At 46.8% G+C, this 23,330-nt stretch overlaps 1 protein-coding gene and 1 long non-coding RNA gene across 20 annotated transcripts in view; one reads left to right on the forward strand and one right to left on the reverse strand.

Annotated features, from left to right (window-relative positions):
* Window positions 1-23,330, forward strand: part of PTPRF (protein tyrosine phosphatase receptor type F) — a 675,453-nt gene that overhangs the window by 140,004 nt on the left and 512,119 nt on the right. The window lies entirely within an intron of this gene.
* LOC146027176 (uncharacterized) lies at window positions 9,123-12,691 on the reverse strand. The gene is made up of 3 exons (XR_014454707.1): window positions 12,626-12,691; window positions 12,232-12,391; window positions 9,123-9,263 (listed from the first exon to the last, which is right to left on the reverse strand). It is a non-coding gene; the product is annotated as an uncharacterized LOC146027176 (long non-coding RNA).

The raw sequence follows: 23,330 nt of genomic DNA on the forward strand, positions 1-23,330 counted from the left end.
CATAGATACAGTATCACTGACATCACTGGGATTCCCTGAGTAGCGGGGGGAGAGCAGTCTGTGTACCACGGCTGTGGCATGACACCGCTTTCTGTTGGAGACCAGTGCTGGTTCCAAGATACAGGGGACCCCCACCATTTTTTCCCCCTATACTTGGGAAACCTGGCTCAGAGCTCAGGGCTGGTTATGCTCGGGGGGACCCCACGCTGTTTTGTTTTTGTAATTTTACCACAAAAAACCGCACACTCCCATTACTAATAAATTGCAGGGCCGGCGCTACCCACTCAGCAGCTCCTGCAAAGCAGGGAGGCACCATGCTGAAAAGGCGCTGTCTCCCTCCCTGCTCTGCTAAAGCTGCCTCAGCTGTCACTGCCTCGTGCACGCTGCCCGTAGCACCTGTCTGACAGCGGGTGGCAGTATGGAGAGGCTGAGCAGCTCCCTGCACCGCGCACACACTGTCATCCTCCTGCAACCTGCCCCCTCTTCCTCACGGACACTTGCGCTGAGGCATGTAGCGCTGTCTGTGAATGCCTGGATGACCTGTCCGGATCCACTACCCATTGCTCCCTGCGCCTGTCAGCTGTCAATCAAATGACGAACAGGCAGCAGCGCCCCCTCTTCTTCCATCTCCTCCTTCTCTCACCTCCTTTCCCCCTCAGTCACGAGTGCTGCACATACTTTTTGTACTGCTTTCGGATCGCATCGCACACACAATGCATGCATGCCGTGCGATGTGATCTAGCCCATAACGTATGCGATTCTCGCAGCGTGTATGGGCACCTTTAGTGCCTGCAACATTTTGTGGACACAGCACTGAGATGGTGTATGCATACATGTACATGCACCCGAGATCCTCCATAGGATCGCATGTTGCATACACTCCCACAATCGGGCTGCAGCTTGTTGCAATGGCAATGTGAAAGGGCGCAAAATGTATGGTTTGCAGGAGGGCGCCGGACACCCTAGCACCGGCTCTGCTCTGGTGATCTGATACAGGAGTCGCTGTGAGCGCAGAATTACATGGGACACTTGTCATAGTGTCATACCTTTGGCGAGCTGATACAGGAGCCGAAGGGATATGGTATAACCCGCCTACATTCGGGATTATGATGGTCCATTCTGCAGGAGACTCCCTGAAATAAAAGCAATCTCCCTCTCCCTCATTAGTCTAGCATCTCCCTCATGTCACCTAGCCCACATTACACTGTTATATTTTTGCGGAAAAAGGAACGAGAGACAGATACATTTACATTGAATCATCAGCGTCATTTCCCAGCACTTTACCAAGTATAGTAGCTCTTACTAACGGCTTTGGGGCTCGTCTACATTTGGATATAAGTCATTTAAAAAGATTCCTCTCAGATGTAGCAGTACACACCCACGCTTCTAGGTGCCACGTTCACAATCTCTTTTCACAATCTCTCCATATATGTAACTAGACACGCCCTTTGGGTGGAGCATGACACGCCCCATCAATGGGGCGATGTGCAAAATTCTACTACCAACTATAATCTCGCTGAAACTAGTTTGGAAAAGTATGCAAGTATGTGATGGTCATTTCTCCTACATTAGAATCCCGACTGTCAATGCTGACGAGGGCGAGCGCTTCAGAGCTCCTTGCAGACTCTCTGAGCTCGCTACCTATTCTATATTCTCCCTCTATGGGGGTCATCGACCCCCACGAGGGAAAATAGGCCCTGTAAGTCGGGATCACGACTGTCAGGCTTGTAACAGTCGGGATTTCAATGTCAGTGATACCCCTTTCACATCGCAGCTAAAACCCGGTATTTAGCCGAATTTAAAACGTTTTAAAATGGTAATAGCTGCGTGTGAATGGGTCTGAACCGGTATTTAGTACCCAGGCAGCAGTGAGCACTGAGCTGGTCCCGCTCTGGGGGACCAAGCGCAGTGCATATTTAATGAGCGGGTCTCCGCCCCCTGCATATGCGTTTGCCTTTAATGAGCGGGACCAGCTGTTGTTTTTTATGGTTGAAACAGGTTCAATGTGAAAGGTAGAAAAACGGTAAATAAACTGTAATATACTGTTTACAACATGCTATGTGAAAGGGGTTTAACTTGCTCTGACCCCTTTTAAGAAACGTTTTAAATACAGGGTCTAAGCAGGTTTTGCGACGTGAAAGCAGCACGAGTCATCCCGCGCCCAATCCACATTGGGTGGATGACCTAGCTGCCCAGTACTTGCGGTGGCTCGGACAGGTTTTGGTGCAGTCCGAGATGAGCCTGAGCCCTCGGTATTGCTGGATGAATGCCGCCAGTCGGTACTGCTCTCTGCAGAACATCTACTGAGGCACAAATAGGTTAATATGTTTCTTTGGGCCGTCGGCTGCGGCCTGCACAGCACAGTTGTGAGGAAGGAGACGGTAGCTACAGACTTACAAGAAATTTTAATTACTTTCAAGTGACAGTTCACATTCGTTTCACTAGATTTTTTTTTCTCTTTACATCCTACAAATTAATTTCCCAAACCCCTCCTTATCCAGATGCCGGCTCTCCTGAATTCACCGTATATATCAGAGCAGTCCCTGAAACCTTAATTAAATGTGTGTCTGAAACATTTGTGCGGAAACAAATGCGCTCTGGCATACGCTCAATGGAAAGTTTCGGTCGGAAACAAATCCTGTTAGGGAGACTGTAATATAGAGAGTAGACCCATGTTGTCTGAGATAGACGATCATGAAGGTCAGGTTATGTTAAATTATCTTAATTCAATAACCTCCTGGAAAGTACAGTTTAACAATCCTTCGGGGCTTATTAATAGCTGAGCGCCAATTGTGCGCTGTACATAAAGTGGCTTTGCTGCGCAGGCCACAACAGACCTGGATGTTAACGCTTCACTTACTGCCACTTTTGGTCTACGTAAGCATAAGAAAATGCAATAGAATTATGAAACGAGGGGTAACCCCTCATTTTGGGGTAAATTTGGGAGGTCTATTAAAGATGTGATTTTGCCCATAGCATCAGATTCTACCTCTTATTTATTTAGTAGATTCTAGAATATAATAGATAGAATCTGAGCCATTTACTGTTTTCTGTTGCCAAAGTCCCGTCTTATATATGGAGTGTGAGACCGGGTTGCCATCATTTTGGCTTCCCCCTCTGGGAGAGGGCAGCCCGCTCAGCCACAGGGGAGGAGGCAGTACAGGGGGCGTGGCATGCATGATCTTGTCATCTTGGCCACGCCTTAGCTGCACAATGCTGATACTACAAGCGATGTAAAGTGGGGGGTGGGACCACAAGGACACAAGACTTGTCCACCTTTCAGGGGGGCCGGGTGAGCCTCACGACTGTGCAGATCACAGGGGCTGCATACAAAGACGCAGCCTCTGTCACTGGGCAGTCAGTTATTGAAGTACTGAGTAGCCCTACAGACATGCAGCAGTGGCGGAACTTGTGGGTGGTGAACCCATGTACAAAAATATCATCAGACCCCCCTGCTCCATCCCAACCCAAATTCACAATATTCAAAACAGAAGTGGGAGAGGCAGAGTGTGACAGCAAATAACAGTAGTTGAAAGAAAGAGGGTGACAGGGAGAGGCAGAGAGTGACAGGGGGAAGCAGAGTGTGACAGCAAATAACAGTAGTTGAAAGGAAGAGGGTGACAGGGAGAGGCAGAGAGTGACAGGGGGAAGCAGAGTGTGACAGCAAATAACAGTAGTTGAAAGGAAGAGGGTGACAGGGAGAGGCAGCGAGTGAAAGGGACAAACAGGGGAAGGCAGAGTGTGCCAGGGAAAGGCAGAGAATGGCGGGGGGGGGGGGGGGGCAGAATGTGATCGCAAATAACAGTAGTTGAAAGGAAGAGGGTGAAAGGGAGAGGCAGAAAGTGATGGGAAAAGGCAGAGCATGGCAGGGGGAGGCAGAGTGTGACAGCAAATAACAGTGGGTGACAGGGGGAGACAGAGAGTGACAGGGACAGGCAGGGGAAGGCAGAGTGTGACGGGAAAACAGTGGGTGACCGGTCCTAAGGGGCCCTGGTGCACTGCACCAATAGTAGGTCCGCCTCTGCTTTGCGGCCACAGGCAGGCCCATAAACCAGTTTGCGGAACTCATTGCTGTTTTTCCCACTACTCCGTTACCTTTCCTAAACAATATGCCTGTCCATCACTTTGCTAATGAATCCGCTTTACAACCAGTAAGGCGGCAGGCGGCACATACCCATCTGAATCAGGCCCAAAGTACAAACACTTGATGTGCCGACATTCCGAGTTCTATTGCCGCATTGTTGCGTTGTATCTTCCAGCAGATGTGGCACTGTCTTGCCTCCTATCCCCTGTCCTACACACAGTATATACGTTCTATACGGTGGTAACTGGATATTTAATGCACTTTACTTTGGCTTCTCCAAGGTTCCGAGCTGTCAGGGATTGTATTTTTATTTCCGTTACCACTGGAGCAGAGGCGTAGCTGTATAATACAGCGGGAGGGAGAATGTATAGTCTTTGTGCCACTGGCTCCGTATCCCGGCCTCTTCCAAGCTCGGCTACACTGTGATTAACCTCGTGTTCAGGGATTCAAGCTGAAAACAAAGATAAACTGCATTCAGGTGAGGCATGATGCACTGCAAGTGGCAGGTGAACAATCTTGGCTGACAAGATTTATGAGTTTGTGCGGCTGCCTATTGCTTTAGGATGCTAGAAGTAAAAAATATATATATTTAGCATGGATTCCGTGCGGAATTGTGCTCTCCACCTGGAAAGGTCGTAACAGGGTAAATATATATAGGAGTTGAGCGATGGGTCGTGACATGTATGGAATGAGGATAAGACAAGATAGCACCTTGTGGCTCTTCTACCGGAACACCTAGAGATAGGGTAGGCACTGAGACAGATGATAACATTGCTTACATAACGCCAACAGAGAATGGAATCTAGCAACCTGCGGTGGAGATTAGGCTGTTCCGCGCTCTTCTGTCACATGTAGCTGGCTGTAATCAGAAGCACCTCAATGAACACTTATCTAACCCTGACGTTGCTCAGTGTGTGCGTGAATGCCAGCAACTTATCTTTTGCAAATCGCCCACGAAACAGGGTACATGGTCTCATTCTGTGGCCACTCATGGCTAAGTCCCACGGGTGTGTGCTAATCTGTACCGAAGCTCTAGGCCCCCTCCAAACACCATTTCCTACACTAGTGGTGATTGCGACTTATAGTATAGCCCAACATTCCACAAAGTAGGGACAAAAGTCCTTGTTGGGGACTTTCAAACTGCCATCTATTGGGTAAACCTAAGCTACCGCTTTGCTGCCATTTAAAAGCCACGGGAACCCACGGACATAGCCACTAACATGATTTATTCTATTTCAAAATGCTCTGTTCACGGATTTCCTTGCCAGTGGCAGTTGCAGAGCTCCGGTGCTGCTGCCCCAGTCCAGAATTCAGATAGTGGAGCCCCACCAACTGGCAGTGAGTCCCAGGCAGTGATGGTTGGCAACAGTTGGGGTGACTCCCCTATCTGAATTTTGGAGTGCGGCGGCACCTCTGGAGCTGCCACTGGCAAGGAAGTACGGTAACAGAGCATTTTGAGCCTGATTCAGACCTGATCGCTGGGCTGCGAATCTTCAAAGACCAGCGATCAGGTAAACTCCACCCTGCCATTGTGGATCCCTGCCCCTGCGTTCGCAGCCATGAACACAGGGGGGAATCCATTTGCAGTCACCATCGAATGCCTTGATGGCTAACCTTGACACTCCAGATGTTTTTAAACTACACATCCCAGCATGCTTTGCTTCAGTTTTGCTATTTTGGCCATGCTAAATCTGATGCAGAGCATGCTGGGATGTGTAGTTTAAAAACATCTGGAGTCTCAAGGTTAGCCATCAAGGCTCTAATGCATTTCCCCCTATCGCAGCTGGTGGGGAGAGGGAGGCCGCTGCTGACGTCAGCATCCCTCACTCCCAAAGGCCGCCTATGTTTTCCAGGGCACGCCCAGAAAACGCTGGGTTGCCGCCCACAAACGGCCACCGGCTGTCAATCACGATGTGAGCGGCCAGCAATGGCTAACCATCTCTGGCTTTGTCTGCAGGGGGAGCCCGCGCATGCGTAATCGGAGTCAGATTCATCGCTCCGTGTATGGGCACCTTGAGATCTGTATTGTCTTGTATACTGTAAACATTGTTTATGAAAATGTTATAAATATTACCCCACCCCCTTGGTTACCCATAACCAGCCCTGTGTTGGTGACAGACACCATACATGGAAACAAGCAACGTGTGGTCCTTCTCCATGGTTGCAACCGGCCTTATACTGCTCAGTCCATGGCTGCAATCCCTAGGGGAAGTGAGCACCCCTCAAAAATTGGGGGGGGCCTTTTTGATAACAACCACCCAGATCGTTTCCTCACAAAATGATCGATTCTGCAATAATTTTCCCAATCTATAGCACCCACATGTACGTAACACACACTGCGCCAGATGTATCAAGCGTCACAAAATGATAAAATGGAGAGTGATGAACAACCGGCCAATCCGCTCTTACCTGTCATTTTTCAAACCCAGGCTGTAACAAGACAGGTAGGAGCTGATTGGCTGGTTGTTTATGAGGCAACCTCTTTCTGTGAACAGTAAATAATAAAAAAAAAAACTTAAACCATCTGTATACTGTATATATTTCATTTAATGAACATTAAATAATGGAAAGAACGGCCAACATATGTCCCGCCCCCCCAGAGGGCCATTTCCAGCTCCAGCATTACACGGCCTGGACGATTTTCCCCCACTTTAACCAGCCCCAGCCCTGTGAAATCAGTTCTCTGCCCAGTCATAGTTAATGTTGGGAAATGCTGTACTTAGCACTCGGGTTGCTGACTTTCATCTCCACCGATCCCAGCCGTTGCCATGGCGTCCCCAGGCTTGGCTCATTCCTGTCAACTCTCCGAACGGTGTCAGTGAATGACGTATCCTCCGCTCAGACCTGCGATCACTTCTGATCTCTCCCAAGACTTTCATTATTTGTCTTCCCAGATTTCTATCTATTCCCGCTATTCAAACCCAAGGTGCTGAATATGTGTTACTCTAAAATGAGCATCTGCTGTCATAACCCAAATATAGCACAGGTTCATGTATGTGAGTATCAGTAATTAACACTCATTCAAAAGGTGGATTCGGTTATGCAAATCTTGTATTGAAAATCTTAAAGGAAGGCTTCAACTTATTTACTGCCTGCAGTTTGTTAGCGTCTCTTTATCTGCTAAGAAATGTTTCTCCAAATGAGAGCATAAAGCAGGGAATTAGCAGCAGTAGAAGCGGAGATCTCTATCGGTGGTGGAGGAAATAATGTACCATTCAGTGACACCAAGTAGGCCGTAGGGTGTGTTACAAAGGTGACGTCAGCCGAACGTCCTGAGCAGGTATCACTACGCCTGCACACCTAAGAGTTCCGCTGCTCCCGCCTCCACCTGCCCCCTCTGGAGCACACACGCATACACATGCAAACCCAAAACATTGGAGAAGGGGTTAAATTCGGGCATGACGAATGCGTATGACTCGGCCCATATATTAGCTGGCCATGATATGTCTTTTGGGCCTAAATCATGTTTGTCCTTAATGCTGATGTTTGGGCAAACTTTTGATTATCGGCAGACTAGGCTGCGTTCGATCTGCGCAGGTGTCAAGGAACCTCTGCGATGTCATTCACAAAGAGATTTGTTAATGCAGAGTGATTTACAGGAAGGGGCTGTTTAGGAGAGGTAATGGCGGCAAAAAAACGGAGGAATGTCACGGCTATTTTGGGGGGCGTATGACCAGGGTTGCCTACTTTTAGACTGTATTTGTCGGGAGAGGGCAGCCAGCTAGAGGAAGCAGGGGGCAGAGACGAGGGGAGTGCTGTGAAAAGGGGCAGGGTCAGAGCCTTGTGTGAGTGTGGTCATTGCAATGGCATTCATTGTGGCCACGCCGCATTCCGCTGTGAAATGCCGGTATTTCAGGCATTGCACAGTGAGGGACAGGGCCATGAAGACACAATTTGCATCATCAGGTCCCTTGCGCGCCCCCCCCCCCATGCCAGGACAGCAAGGGAGACTGGGGGGATTGCGGGTGACTTGCCCACCTTCCTGATTTTAGGGAGCCTCCAGGCCATTCCGAGAGGGTAGGCAAGTATGAAAGTAACAGAATGTGGTTGGGATGACAAGATCGACGCCGGATCCGTACTAGCGGGAAGAAGACAAAAACAGGAATGTCGGCGATAGTGGTGTGGGTTACAGTTAGGCCAGGGTGTGGGGGGGATAGGTTTAGGCACTAGCACAGGACTTACAGTTAGACTGTGTATGGGAGGTTATGATGCAGGAAAGGAGGTTTAGACACTTAAATGGGGGGGGGGGGGGCAAGGTTAGGGTGCTGGGCAGGGGGGTGGGCCAGGTGTAGTTGGCGGGGTTCCAGGGTAAGAATTAGGCACTAGCGCTTAGGCTGCAATTGGATGGGATGAAGTTAGGTTTAGGCTGTAGGATGATTAGGGTTAGGCTTTGGCGGGATGGTTAGGATTAGACTGTAGGGGGAGAGCTAGGGGAAAGCAGGGGAAAGTAAAATATACTTAGCGGACCTACCTATACTTGTTGGGATTCCCTCCGTAGGGATGCAGGATTCAGTATTCTGCCCGCTGGTATCCCATTCGACAGTCATCTGTATCTACCCCCAGGGAAACGTGACTCCAGCGTCCCTACTGCATGACCATAGACAGTCGATGTTACTGCATTGTTGCGTACACAGTTCCCAAAGAATCTGTGATGGTTATGTAGGACATCTATGTACCTCTCTCTCTATAATTAGCGAGCCCATAGCCTGAATAATCACATCTGGCGTTAGGCCTGTGTGTACAGACACCAATGAGGCCCTTTGTGTATGAATCATTCCAACAACCAACTGATTCTACACTTAACGTTCACCTTTCAAGAAAATTCATCCTCATGCGATTGTTTTTCTTTACCATCTCTTTCTAATTGTATTCACCAAGAAAAGTCATTTTCTTTCATTATGTTGTCCATCGTATGATTTGTTTAAAGTGTTTTAATCATCCAGCAGGTGCCACTGTTACTCCTGATGGGAACTCAAAGGTTTAGTCGGCGACGAAAAGTGGCCAGCAGTTTCCTGCGGTTGCAGACTAGCTCATCGGGAACATTTTCTAATGGATTATTTATGACGATTCTTTCAAGTGTTCTAGATTTGTTATATTCTAAATGGTGAAATGTAACAAGCTGCTTCGCTCTCTGCGATTCTCTTATATTCTCTCATCTGGCTCCTACAAATGGATTATCCTGAAACACAACCGAATTCATTATATTTGGTAGGTCATAACAAAACCAGGTCAACAATAAATAATTTAATCTTAATGTCCTAGATACCAAGACCTCACATTTCCTCATACACTGTATATATACTTTCTTTTTGTGGTTTATATATAAATATATATATATATCTTATATATTTGGCTACATCTGTCACTCAAAGTGTGTGAGTGTGTGTATAACGCTGGGTGGAGCCTCTGACTCACATGACTGACTCACATGACAGATAACCAGCCCAGTGAGCCCATAGACAGTGCCAGACACCCTCTGCCTTCCCATGCTGCCCAGCACTGCTACTCCACAGCCACCGCACCCCCCCCCCCCCCCCCGCAATTTGCGGCAAAAACACCCCGCCTCCCCCGCGGACCCTACCTCCCCCGCGACCCCCCCACCCGCAATTCGCGTCAAAACCCCCCCGGGACCCCCCCTCCCACGATTCGCAGCAAAAAGAACCCCCCCGCAACCCCCCTCCTGAGATTCGCGGCACCCCCCCCCCCCCCCCGCAACCCCCCTCCTGAGATTCGCGGCACCCCCCCGCGACCCCCCTCCCGCGATTTGCGGCACCCCCACCCCCCCTGCAATTCTCAGCAGCCCCAGGATTGAATGGCACATGCAAAACACTGACATGGCTATGGTCGACAATGAAAAAGGTTGACATGAGTTTTTGAAGATTTATTTTTCTTTTTTTTTATGTTTTATTATTCATTGTCATGTGTCGACATGGACACCAATGAAGTGCCACACTTACATTTACATGTGTTGACCTTTATGTGTTGATTTTTTCTTGTGGCGATTCGCATCACCCCCCCCCCCCTCCCCTCCGGCGATTCGCAGCAACCACCCCCCCCGCGACCCCCCCTCCCGCAATTCGCAGCACCCCCCGCGACCCCCCCTCCCGCGATTCGCGGCACCCCCCACGACCCCCCCTCCCGCGATTCGCGGACACCCAAGTTGCAATACAGGCCATCTTTCATACAATTCTAACCATATTTCTCATATACAAACTTTCACAAATTAAGGGGGCGCAGACCCTTACGCCGTTGTGAAGAGTGCCCGTAGGGCGCGATAAATCACCTAGTGTGTGTGTGTGTATGTATGTTATATATATATATATATATATATATATAAGGACAAGGAGATCCGGCACTCCAATAATGATGATGGCCCCGGTGCCTTCCGAAGGAAGGAGATACAGCGTGGGAGATGGTGCTGGCGGCACTCGGTGGGGACTTGGTACGAAAGGATCAAAGAGCTGACACCACACACAGCTTAGGTGCTTACTAGTTTCGGATTTAATAATCCTTCGTCGGTACTCTGACGAAGGATTATTAAATCCGAAACTAGTAAGCACCTAAGCTGTGTGTGGTGTCAGCTCTTTGATCCTTTCGTACCAAGTCCCCACCGAGTGCCGCCAGCACCATCTCCCACGCTATATATATATATATATATATATATATATATATATATACTGCAAAAATGATTTCGCTGCTTGACCAGCACAGTGTACGGGGGGGGGGGGGGGTTTGCAGTAGTAGAGATCTGACATCCCTTACATGTCAGTTTCTACAAAAGGTTCTTCCATGGAGAACTTCAATTAAAACGAAGAAGTATTGATAGAACACAGCAAAGTCAGAGGGGGATCTAAGTTATCCAGCTTTTAAGATAAAAGGCGTAGATAGAATGACTTGGCAAGATAACGTTGATGGTGCTGAGCGCTCCATGGGTAGGGATCCCACAGGTCCCCATCCCCCTGGATCCCAGCGATACCAGCACACATTGATACGAGCATTGCAGCTGTGAGAGCTTTTTACTGGTTTATTCCCCTGACCTGATGTTTTGTGAGTACAGTGTGTCTTCTAACAGGCTGGTGATTGCCATGGCTAGTATCATGGCTAGTATCATGGCTAGTATCATGGCTAGAATGATTTTTTCATTGTTCGCTAAGAAGTCAGCCTGAACTGACTTTTCCAGCACCCGCTATCCATCGAATTAGCATTTTCATGAGTGCGCCAACAGTTTTTGTGGGCACGTCCCAAAAAACGCTTGGAGAAGTTGCCTGCAATCCACCCTTGTGCCGCCTACAGGATCGCATGTAATATATCGCATGCAATCCCAGCCAAGCCTGTCTGGTTCACAAGTGTGCAGCCGGTGCGACTCGCAGGATCCGATGCGATATGCACAGGACAACGCGGCGCATCAGACCTGCTGTCATTCACATCCAATTTTAGCTCTTTTCATGTGATAGATCTCCGCAATTGCAGGAAAAGAGCCCAAACAACAGGTAAATTGCTTAGTGTATGGGGGCCTCTAGACTCAGTTCTGGCAATTTAATTTGGTTCTAATAAAATAAATAAACGGCCTGTGGACCTGCTCCTAAGTATATCCAGCCCCGGGCTCATTGAACCAGACACATTTTCCCCAAATATGGAGGAAATAGTGGGGATTCCCCGTATTTAAGTGACCAGCATCGGGCTCTTGGACCGCTTCTATTTACAAATATACAGCAGACAAAAAGACTGTGTGTCGCCTGTATTTTAGAACCAGCACCGGGCTCCAACAGCCAGTGGTGTCATGGTCCCCCAGCTAAACCATGACTACTGTGGCTGGTCATCCCCGGATGTGGTACCTGGGGGTATTTGGGGAACCTTGACCGGCTCAATGAGCCCAGGGCTAGTTATGCTCGTGAGGGGGGAGGGGGTCTGTCAAACTCACCAGACTGGACCTGGTCTATTTATTTTGCGATTTTTTTTTTTTTTTTTGCTATGTTTAGGGTGCGATTTGGAAAATGCACCCTATTACATTTGCGGTTTTTAAAGTTTTCTATGAGAAAACATCTGGATGCGATTTCTGACATTTTTTGGCCTACATGGCCAAAAATCACATTTTACTACATTTGGCCCTATGCGTCCTATACTGTATATAGAATTTTCTTCCATACCTATTATTTACATTATTTGCTGTTATGCTGAGTGCGTGTTGGTATTCTCTTTCATCTGCCATCCCAGGCTGAGAATCTGCTGCTGTGTCCTACGGGATTCCGGACTAGAAGTCTGTTGTGTGTACGGAGATTCATCTCCCAAATCATCAGGTTTGATAAGCTGCTGAAACATTTATGTATACATTTGTGAGTGTTAATAGTGGCCCCGCTTTCCCTCTCTTTTCCTTTTTCCTAGTTGCTTTTTTTTGATTGAGCGATGCTTTTGTTATTATTACCATTTGCACACAGGGTCAGCTTATTCGGCTGCGCTTCACAGTTGGGAATTGGTTGCAGAACAGTAATCGAATAAGAGGTGGGAGGGCCCTGCTCACAAGCTTACGTTCTGTAGTCTTACCATCTCTTATAGCTCTAACCTAAAGCATTACAGGCAGTTGGCTTCCAGGTAATAGGCACCTTAATAATTTACATCCTTTCTGTATTCAGAGAGTGGGATTTGGGAAATAGGCCCAAGGCCGTTGCTGGCTATCTGACGCAGGCTCGGCCTTGAGATCCAGATCGTCTGTCGCGCAGACATAAAGAACTCTGCTGATTTACATACGGAATGTTTGGCACTCAGGGGAGTTCTGCTGCAACCAGGCAAGGAGCACAACAGAAACATCCTGTGTTTATGGAGAGAGGGAGGTCCGCACGTTAGGAGTGTGCCTTTGTCAGCCCACGTTACACTTTTTTAATGTCTTTTTTTTTATTTTGAAGGATCATCTCTTTTGCAGCCCTAATAAGACAATTTCCTACAGCCCATTACAGGCGCTATTGATGCAGGAGAGGTGAATAAAATTAGTTAATAGCGTGGCTGACAAGCTGCGTTTTGGGAATATGTGCTGGAAATTTTCAGAAGAAAAAAAGCGTAATAACTGTTGTAATCACCCATGTTGTTACAGGGGAAGTACCGCTATTTAATTGCAACATATATTGTAGGGAGGTACTGGTATGGGGTAAGGTACTTTTTCAACATGTTCTCTTGTGCATAGTGCCCCCCCAGGAATGCAGGCTATAAGTGGTACTGCAGTCCATAACATGCACAGAACTGTGTCACGACGTGTTACTACAGTTTCCATACCAGTGGCGGTTTTTACCTATGGGCTGCAAGACTGCTGCCCCGCCTGGGTAAAATCCATCACTGTAGAGAAGGCAGATGCAGTCCGTGAGACTGCTCTGTGACAGGCAGTGACTTCCTATTGACCTGCCAGTCACCCAAGAAAGTCCCATTGGGAGGTATCCCCCCTCCCCTTCCAAGCTACCTCTTTGGATTCTATGGGCCGAAGCAGCCCATAGAACCTGGGGTATGCCCATGCGTAGTACCGACGACGATTATACGCATGAAACTCTCTCTGCACATTTACATCTGCCCCACCTGCAGTGCAGCATGGTTCTGCCCATTTTGAAAACAAATGTGTCCTGCAATCAGGTCTGAATTAGGCCCTTTTTGTGTCTGAAATCAGCAACTGATATATTGAATTGTTTTAATTGACATTTGGTATACAGTGGATGGGTTATGTTTTGTGGCGGGACATTTCTTTCTACTGTATGTCAGGATCTTGTTTTATTCTTACAAGTTTCATACTGAAGTTGTTGTGGACGCTCCAAACACTTCTGCAAGACATCCGGGGTGACTGGTTCATTAATCTTCATTAAACGTTCGTTGGTGTATTGCAGCGTTTCATGCAAATTGATGAGTAGGAGAATACTCTGGTAAAATGAAATGGGGGGGGGGGGGGAAAGATTAATGCGAGGAAATTCAGACCGGAGTGCTGTAACCAGCAGAAACAATGGGGTTATTCAGACCTGATCACACCGCTGCCAGGCGATTATTGATAGACTGCGCAGGTGTACAGCCCGTAGTATGCATGCGCAAGGCCGTGCTGCGATATTTTTTTATAGCTGGCCGTTTGCAATGTGATTGACAAAATGATTACAAAATAAATGATTACCAGTCGTGTACCAGGCATATGAGTAATACTGCTTTCACATTGCAGAAATGGGTAATGACACGGTATTCTTAAATGGGACTTTAAAACGGGTCTGAGCCTTGAGACCTTTCACATTGCAGGTGAAAACTGTTTTAAAAATCATTTAATACCATTTAAACATTCAACCCGTTGAACCCCCAAGGGACACGTTTCAAGCCATTGAAATAGAGCTGTTCAAACTGCCAAAAAAACGGCTTTAAAACGTGTAGGACTCTGCTTTTTAACCGTGTTGAAATACCGGTTATCTTTAACCGGTAAATCAACTTTGGCACTTTCACATTGCAGCCTTAAACGTTTTAAAATGGAAAAAAAATGGCAATATACCGTTTTAAAAGTGCGATATGAAAGGGGTATAAAGGGTCTTCGGTGGGAGATGTATATTTAATTTAATTAGCGTGCATGGTTATTATGTACTACTGACCTATTTGTTGTACATGAGCTGTAATCCTCATACACCCACCGCTGACAAGTCAACACTGTTGGAACATGAATATAGGCCCTTATTCAGATCTGATTGCAGTACATATTTGTTCTCAAAATGGGCAAAACCATGTGCACTGCCGGTGGGGTAGATGTAAAAAGGGCAGAGAGAGAGATTTGGGTGGGGTGTGTTGAAACTGAAATCTAAATGGCAGTGTAAAAATAAAAGTAGCCTGTATTTACCCTCCACAGAAACAAAATAACCCGCACAAATCTAACTCTCTCTATACATGTTACATCTGCCCCACCTGCAGTTTTGCCCATTTTGAGAACAAATTTGTGCTGCGATCAGATCTGATTAAGAGCCATAGAACCTGTCCATATTGAAAATGTCCCTGTTGCCAAGTGTCCCCGATTGGGAAGAAACACAATAATGAAATGTGGCTGGGTGGGAACAGACAGGCAAAGGGGTAACACAGGGCACTGCTCGCAGGCCTACAATCTAAGAGTGTAGGAGTTTGATACGCCAGGATAAGTGCCACATGGTGCATTTTGGTGCAGCCAGGTTACAGAGGGGAATGGCTTCGAGAGCTGTATGTCCCGGCCTCGCAAACTAGCAGTCAGGTCGACTCAATCATTTCTGCTGCTGCCTCCTGATTGGACCAGCAGAAGCCTGCAAGAGTCGGCTGTATGGGGAGCACTGACCAGGACTTTGCATGGGTCTAGTTAGCTGATTACACACCTAACGCTGGCTACACATCAGACAACACAAACCAGGCACTGTGACTTCCCCTGTGCTGGCTGTCCTCCCGACACACAATATAGTCCGGATTTATCTTCACTTACAGACATCAGATAGGGGTCACTAGCAACCATCAGCAGCAGGCATTGTTAAAGATATAGGGCTAGGCTGCGTATATTCGCCTGTCCATCATGCCTCATTCCCTTGAGAACGCCCCCCCCACCCCCCCCTACTGGCAGATGTGTTATTATGTACTATAGAGCCTTAGGCCTCAGGTAACACAATATTGCTATACACCCAGTGACCTAGCGCTAATCACCACCCAGTGGATGCTGCTACATCACTCATCATCTTAGAAAACCTTGATAAACGCATCTGTATGATCTCAACGCTGGACACTCTCAGAATGCAGCAGGTCTAATGTGTACTGCTCTCCAGTAAGCACAGGGGATGCAATTAACATAGACGTTAATGGGCTATGTAATGACAAGGCAGCCTACAGTAGCTGGAAGTATTTGGCTGATGTGTATGATGCTGTAGCATTGAAGACGTTGGTTGTCTAGAATCCTTGGGTCAGCAGTGTGGGGCCCAGGAGACACCTGCAACATCTGTCTTCTGCTTTTTTAGAATAAACAGCCCAAACTCCTTGATCCTAGAGAAACAATCTCCCCACGGAGAATAAAGGTCGGCCTAGCGAGCAGCAGGCGCCGGACGCGGACACAGAAGCGACTTAAAAGGCCGGTCATGAAAGAAGCGCCTTCGTCTTCAAAGCGATAGGATGTGAGAAGCTTGTTAGCACGATATAAACAAGGGAATTACACTGGCTGATTATGGATTTATATTTTATGGTATTTTTTTTTTATTATAGGATATGCATCATTTTGTAGGATTTGCTGCCTCCCTGCCAGCTGTCAGATGAAGCTGACAAACACCAGCCTCTGCTGAACGTGATATCTGACTAAATTGAATTGCGCCACCATATGTTTTGGTCAATCACATTATGCTAAATAAGACAATATTATTTTTTGTTTAGCTGCTGCGTGAAGGACAATCTGCCGCTGTCCTTGGTCCTGAAACGTACACAGTGGTTCTAGCTGTTCCTTGGGTCTGTTAGGTGAAGGCTGTCTGGTGACATATACAGTAGGGCGCAGACACTGAAGGGATCGGATCAGAAGACGGAATGAGCCTTCTCTGATAGAACAATGTGCTCATTATAAATCTGCGACTCGAGGAATATCGCTGAGTTTATTTTCTCTTGATAGGGATTTGACGTTTTTATGCAAAACTATTAAATGAGGATTTGTACAGCTGACTGTATGGTAAAACTGGAACTGCAGTAATTACCTTTCTGTTCTTACACTGTAAGCTGTGCAATCAGAAGCCATGTTCAGTTAAGCACTAGGAGAAGTGTTCAACGAAGATGAGGAGGAGGGGGGGGGGGGGAACAAATAAGACCACATTAATGTCACTGTTTAAATGAATATTTTATGTATAAAAAGAAAAGTTAGGTGTTACCTCCACTTTGGCTGACATTCTTTTATTATTATTATTCTTTTATTTATATTTTCACATGTTTTTATGTGGTGACTGTGATAAATGAGGCACTTGGTGGCCGGGAGCCAAATGCACCTAACTTCTGTACTGGGGTACTTCAAACTGAAATCTATATTGCAGTGTAAAAATAAAGCAGACAGTATTTACCCTGCACAGAAACTAAATAACTCACCCAAATCTAACTCTCTATGCACATGTTACATCAGCCCCACCTGCAGTGCACATGGTTTTGCCCATTAAAGAGATATTTTGCAAACCAACCTGAATAAGGCCCCTAATGTCTGGATTCAGTTGTTGGTATCTGACTGTTGGTATCCCAACTGGCGAGATTCCCAAAGCATCCTATAAGGTGATCATACATCTTTAATATATCGGTCCCCTGACTGGTGGATCGGGGATATTAAACAAGTTTAAAAATCCCGTTCCTGGTGGAGATTGCAGAAATGGGACATTATTAACATGTTCTACTTCCCCAATCTGCCAAAGGGGTTTCCAGTCATTGATGCCCGTTGATCGGTGCATTCTGTTGGCGAGCCAGTGATGATTGGGCACCTTTTTGAAAAAGTGAAATTTGTTTGGTTGAGTAATTTGGTGAAATGATGAGACTGAAGACCATTAATAACATTCGCACCAGACAGAAAAAGGCTACAAGATTGTGGGGAAAAAACCTTTACAGTATTTTTCTAGCATTTAAAAGAAATGAAGAAAGGAGCCTTTTCTATGTGACTTCTAGTCCTAGCAAGTACGTATTCGGCATGTGCTGTAAACATCATTTCACTTCGACACTCCTAGACTTTCCGCAAGATCAGAGGACCGTACCACCACTTGATGTTCTCTGAAGCCATTGTATCCCTCAGATATATTCCGAACCACATATGTGTTCTGCCACCATAATATCTAGGGAGCAATTTTGCCGGTGAATCATGAGATCTCGGTTTCTCTCCTGCATTCTTCTTGGGCCATTACAGGAAACTCTTTATTTCCTGGCCTGTTGGGTCAGAGTAAATGTGCACTCTGCACAGTAGGGTCATTTGCACTGATGAAGGGAAGTGTGTACATGACTATTACTGGGACGTAGAGCTTTCTTACCGTAGGAGCTCTGCTCTTTGATCGTATGGTTGGGTAGAGCACAAATGACACTCAGTACACTACAGGGAAGAGATAGAACACATCACACGCTCCCCCTGGACCATTCCACTTGGATCTATCATTCTCTCATTTAAAATCTCACAAGCGAAGATTCAACTGACTTGAGAAAATAACCAAAATGGGAAATTGTTTGTTGCAATCATGCAATGGCTGAGACTAGGAGATTAATATTATTGCTTACAGTACATATGATAAAACTCATCACTCAAGACTCTACATAACACGTCCCTGACCACCTTTCGCACAGGTAAACCCCTTTGCAGGAGAAGTGCGTGCTCTGTAGTCCTAGAGGTCTGCCCTTATTCTGCATTACTTTCCTAATAAACTCTGGTTGAAGTAAGCAGGTCTCAGTTGTATCTGTGAATAGAAGGGTTGACAGGCCGACTGGCAGTATATAATATGAAAAAGAGGTTTGTCTGGTCCATGAAGCACCACCAGTGGACTGACGAAGACCGGAAGAAGGTCTTGTTGACTAATGAATTGAAATCTTCAAACTTTGTGGCCAGGAAGGAGGTGACTCTAGTGACATGGTGGATGAGGAGTTAACCGTGGCTGCTTGTGGCTAAGAAGGAGGTGACCCTGGTGACTTATGGAGAATGAGGAGTTAATTGTGGCTAAGAAGGAGGTGACCCTGATGACTTATGGCGGATGAGAAGTTAACCTTGGCTGCTTGTAGCCATGAAGGAGGTGATCCTGGTGACTTTTGGCAAATGAGTAGTTAACAGCGGCTGCTTGTGGCTAAGAAGGAGGTGACCCTGGTGACTTATGGAGAATGAGGAGTTAATTGTGGCTAAGAAGGAGGTGACCCTGATGACTTATGGCGGATGAGGAGTTAACCTTGGCTGATTGTGGCTAAGAAGGAGGTGACCCTGGTGATTTATGGCGAGTGAGGAGTTAACCTTGGCTGCTTGTAGCCATGAAGGAGGTGATCCTGGTGACTTTTGGCAAATGAGTAGTTAACAGCGGCTGCTTGTGGCTAAGAAGGAGGTGACCCTGGCAACTTATTGCGGATGAGGACTTAACCGAGGCTGCTTGTGGCCAGGAAGGAGGTGACCCTGGTGACTTATGGTGGATGAGGAGTTAAGTTCGGCTGCTTGAGCAGATTTAGTCCCCCTCTGCCTGTTCTGTCATCTCTCATTCATCAGTTACACACTAGAACAGCTTTGGATATAAAGATGGAATCTCCATAAAACCACGCTGGCGAGGTATAAGCTGATGGAGTAAATGACCCTGTACCTACATCTGCTTCTTTGTGCTTGGGTGGCCTTACGAGAATGCATAAATCCTCGTGTTCATGATGTACCTGGCTGAGCGCCTGAACCATGGGATCTTTCCAGGCATTGAAGGTACACATGGAGTATAAAAAAGCACATTGCTTCCCCCAGCACGCTGAGTCAGACCAGTAACCAGGTTTAAAATACTGTTAGTAGAATTCTGAGATCTTGGTTACATATACCTGCAAATATATGGGTAAGCCCCAAGCCAATCGCCAAGACCTCCTTTAATATTTCAATGACATTCGTCACTTTTGTATCCCCTTTTGTCTATAGCTCCGGCTTCTTAACGCTCTTTAGTTATTTCACTGGGGTGCTGCTCTGATCCTTTTGGCTTATGCCAGTTTATTGGGGTGCCCCACCTGGCACCTAGATATATAGCAATGTGGACACCCAATACTCAGAGAAGCCTTGGCTTACGGCTTGGCGGCTGATCCATATATTGCACATATACGTAACGTGTACCTAGGGCCTGATTCAACAAGGATCAGTTCCAATCATATTCCCACCCCGGGGACCGGCGGTGCGGCTCTGTGCATCTGCAAATATACACATGTGCAAGGCCGCTGTGCGAACGCCTTTAGCGGCTATCACAGTCGCCAAAGCATCCGCACAGAGGTGGGTGGTTGGAAGGTTGGCACATAGAGACGGCCAGCGTTTCCGAGGCCACAAACACGGTGGTGCACCCAGGGAAACGGTGGGCATCCCTATGTGAATGCTGGCGGGTCAAAGCCTGCACAGAGCGGGTGGCTGATGTCAAATGATGCCAGCTCCTGCCCCTTTCTCAGACATTTCCAAGCCAAATTTTAGACTGAACAGGGGAAAAAAATCGTTCGATGGTCGGCAACCATCAAATGATTTTTCCCCAGTACACTCGCATGCGAATGAACGTGTGAGCGTACAAAGCCATGATCTGTGAATGCACAGGCAAATGCGACCATTCGGTCTGTGAAGGGGGGCGGAGTTTAACCGCTCATTAAGCAGCAAATTTACGCTGCTTATCAAGCCATGCTGAATCACCTCCATAGTGTACTGGGGAAACCCATATGTTTTTCTTGGTCCTGAATTCATCACACGCTTAGCTTGTCCTGCCCATGGTGAAGTAGTTATGTTGCACTGTGGATGACCTCTAAGAACCTAAAGACATGGCACTTTGCGTAGAGGGCATGGCAACCTATCTGCAAAATGTGTTCCAATTTTCTCTACTGTAAAACCGCTTAGCTCTCTCTCTCTCCTTTTACTTGTTTTTTCCTCCCCGCTACCATTTGCTGCCCAGCTACTGTAACCCATCGTCTCCACACATTTTTCCTGAACAACTTTTCTAAGCCTCCCTCCATGTTGGCTTTCCACACAGCCTCCCTCCTGTATGATTGTGCCCATCCTACCCTTACTATTGTTCCTGGGTACCCTCCTTCTGTGCTCCAGAAGAATCACAGGATGCATACAGTACCCCAACTCCCTTCGCAACCATTCCCCGAAAATGCTCCTGGCAGGGCCGGTAGTGGCCCCTGAGCCTTACTAGTGTCCCTGTGCTCTCTCTAACCATATATTTGTAACTAGTAAACCTCAAAGCATTAGCTACCTTGTGATTGCTACCTTGTGATTGCCACTGTGTTTGTGCATGTGTGAGAGAGAAAGAGATGTAGTTTCACTCGCTGCCAACAGATGGCAGTGTTTCGGAGACACACAAACGGAACACTAGACATATACATATAGATGATAATTACTGAGGCTTTGCTTTCTCACCCATCATTATTTTTATGACTGCACCCTACTCCTGAGATGCTGAGCAGATTTTTAATGGTACTATCTTACTGCGTTGTTTTAGCTGTACTTGCTTAGCTTGGAAATATCCTTTATTTATAAATAATGATTGTTAAATAAGGGTGCAAAACTGTATGTTCTTCCTTGGAAGCTGCATTTGATTTACTGGGCAATAATCAGTAGCTTAATGCAACATTAAATGCTTGCTAATACAAACTAGAGCCGCCAATTGCCGCTCTTTATGATACAGAAAGAATAGCATTAGTACTCGGTGTTGTTTTTTCTAATTATAGAGTGAGGTTCTGACCTGCGGAAATATCGGAGTTCTTCCTAAAAATATCTTTGTTTAGCAGACACGTAACTAAGCAGTATTGTCACTTTGTCGTCAGTGCCCCTGCAGAGGTCATTTTGTGTGTTATCAGTAATTGTTTTGTCATTTACCATTAACCATATTAATTGTGGGTATAACTGGTTTATATTATACAGTACACACAGACCTTAAGGTGCCCACACACTAGAAAGATCTGCGATCTTAAGATGTGCGCCTTCAAATCTTTTGTCCGATCTGGACAAAAGATTTCAGGCAAGCGCACATCTTTACCAAAGATTTTTCTTCAGATCCCGTGTGCGTTCCTATGGATCTTTTGTTAAATCTTCTGATCTTTTGTGCAGCACGTAAGATCAGAAGATTTAGCAAAAGATCCACGGGAGCGAGCATCGGCCGATTTTCGACCGATTTTTGACCGATTATCGGTAAATATCGGCCGATATATCGGCCGATTTATCGAAAATCGGCCAATCGGCCCAAAAATCGTTCTAGTGTGTGGGCACTGTCTACATGTTGGGGGTTATTCTGATTCACTCGGAAAGGCACACTCTGTAATGGACAAAACCATGTGCACTGCAGGTAGGGCTGATGTAACATGTGCAGAGAGAGTTAGATTTGGGTGGGGTTTTACTTCAAACTGATATCTATATTGCAGTGTAAAAATAAAGCAGCCAGTATTTACCCTGCACAGAAACAAAATAACCTACCCAAATCAAAATCTCTCTGCACATGTTACATCTGCCCCACCTGCAGTGCACGGGGTTTTGTCCATTAGAGAGTGATTGTGCCTTTCCGAGTGAATCAGAATAATTCCCCGTTATCTTTTCACGTTTGGTTGTATGCAGGATTCTTTGATCGTCATCCTGTAAGTCAGCGGTTCCCAACCTTTTTCTCTCCTGTACCCCTTGATTATTTTTCATTTATGAGTACCCCTCCTCTCAATTTGAAATATCCACTGGAGTGGAGTGGAGTGGAGTGGAGTGGAGTGGAGTGGAGGTGAGTGGTATGCGTGTCCTTATATTACTGAGTAGCAGAGGAGTAGTGTGCAGTCAGGGATTGGGTTTCTCTGTGTCTGGCCGCTGGCTGTGTACTGTCTCCGGGGTTCCCGCTAACTGTAGGATTAATGTCGCTGCTTCCTCCACCCGTGTTAGTGCAAGGCAGATGATCAAAGATGTCTGAGAGCAGACAGGTAGCTCCCAGTGGATTGCTGGTCGGACAAAAACATGCGCAGACGCTGTGGACGGAACCACAAGCAACGCAAGGTGGCTCACCTCCACAGCAACGGGAGACTTCTTTCCTCATCGGGAGACTTCCTCTTTTTCCACCAGTACCAGTATTACGTTCAAGTACCCCCAGATGGTCTGCAGTGTACCCCAAAGACCCTCCCAATGGACGAGCAGTGCCGGCGGTTTCCAGGGCACCCCCCTTAAGAAAACACAGTGCCCCCCAAACGCCTGGCACATGTCACTCATCCTTCAAATGGCCAGCGCTGGCTGCGATCACACACACGGCTTGTGCATGCGCACTGCGGCAGTGCGCATGTGCGGTCATTCTATAATCACTCGTTTGGGATTGAATTAGAGCCAGTGCCCCAACTGTTACTAATATTCTATCAGAAGGAAAGCTTTATCACCTACCCTGTATCGGGATGGATCACAGACCATGTGTAGGTAGACAGTCAAGTGGTCGACATTAGCAAAAGGTTGGCATGCGTTAGATCTCCATTGACAAACGGATCGACGGGTGAAAATGACAACATGCGTTTTTAACGCGCCTCTGTGTATAGGATTAATACTTGCATCGCGGACTGCTGTGCGTTGTCCAAATTTAGCAAAATTAAA

This window comes from Crinia signifera, chromosome 8, assembly GCF_055691185.1.
Source record: "Crinia signifera chromosome 8, ASM5569118v1, whole genome shotgun sequence".
Lineage (NCBI taxonomy): Eukaryota > Metazoa > Chordata > Amphibia > Anura > Myobatrachidae > Crinia > Crinia signifera.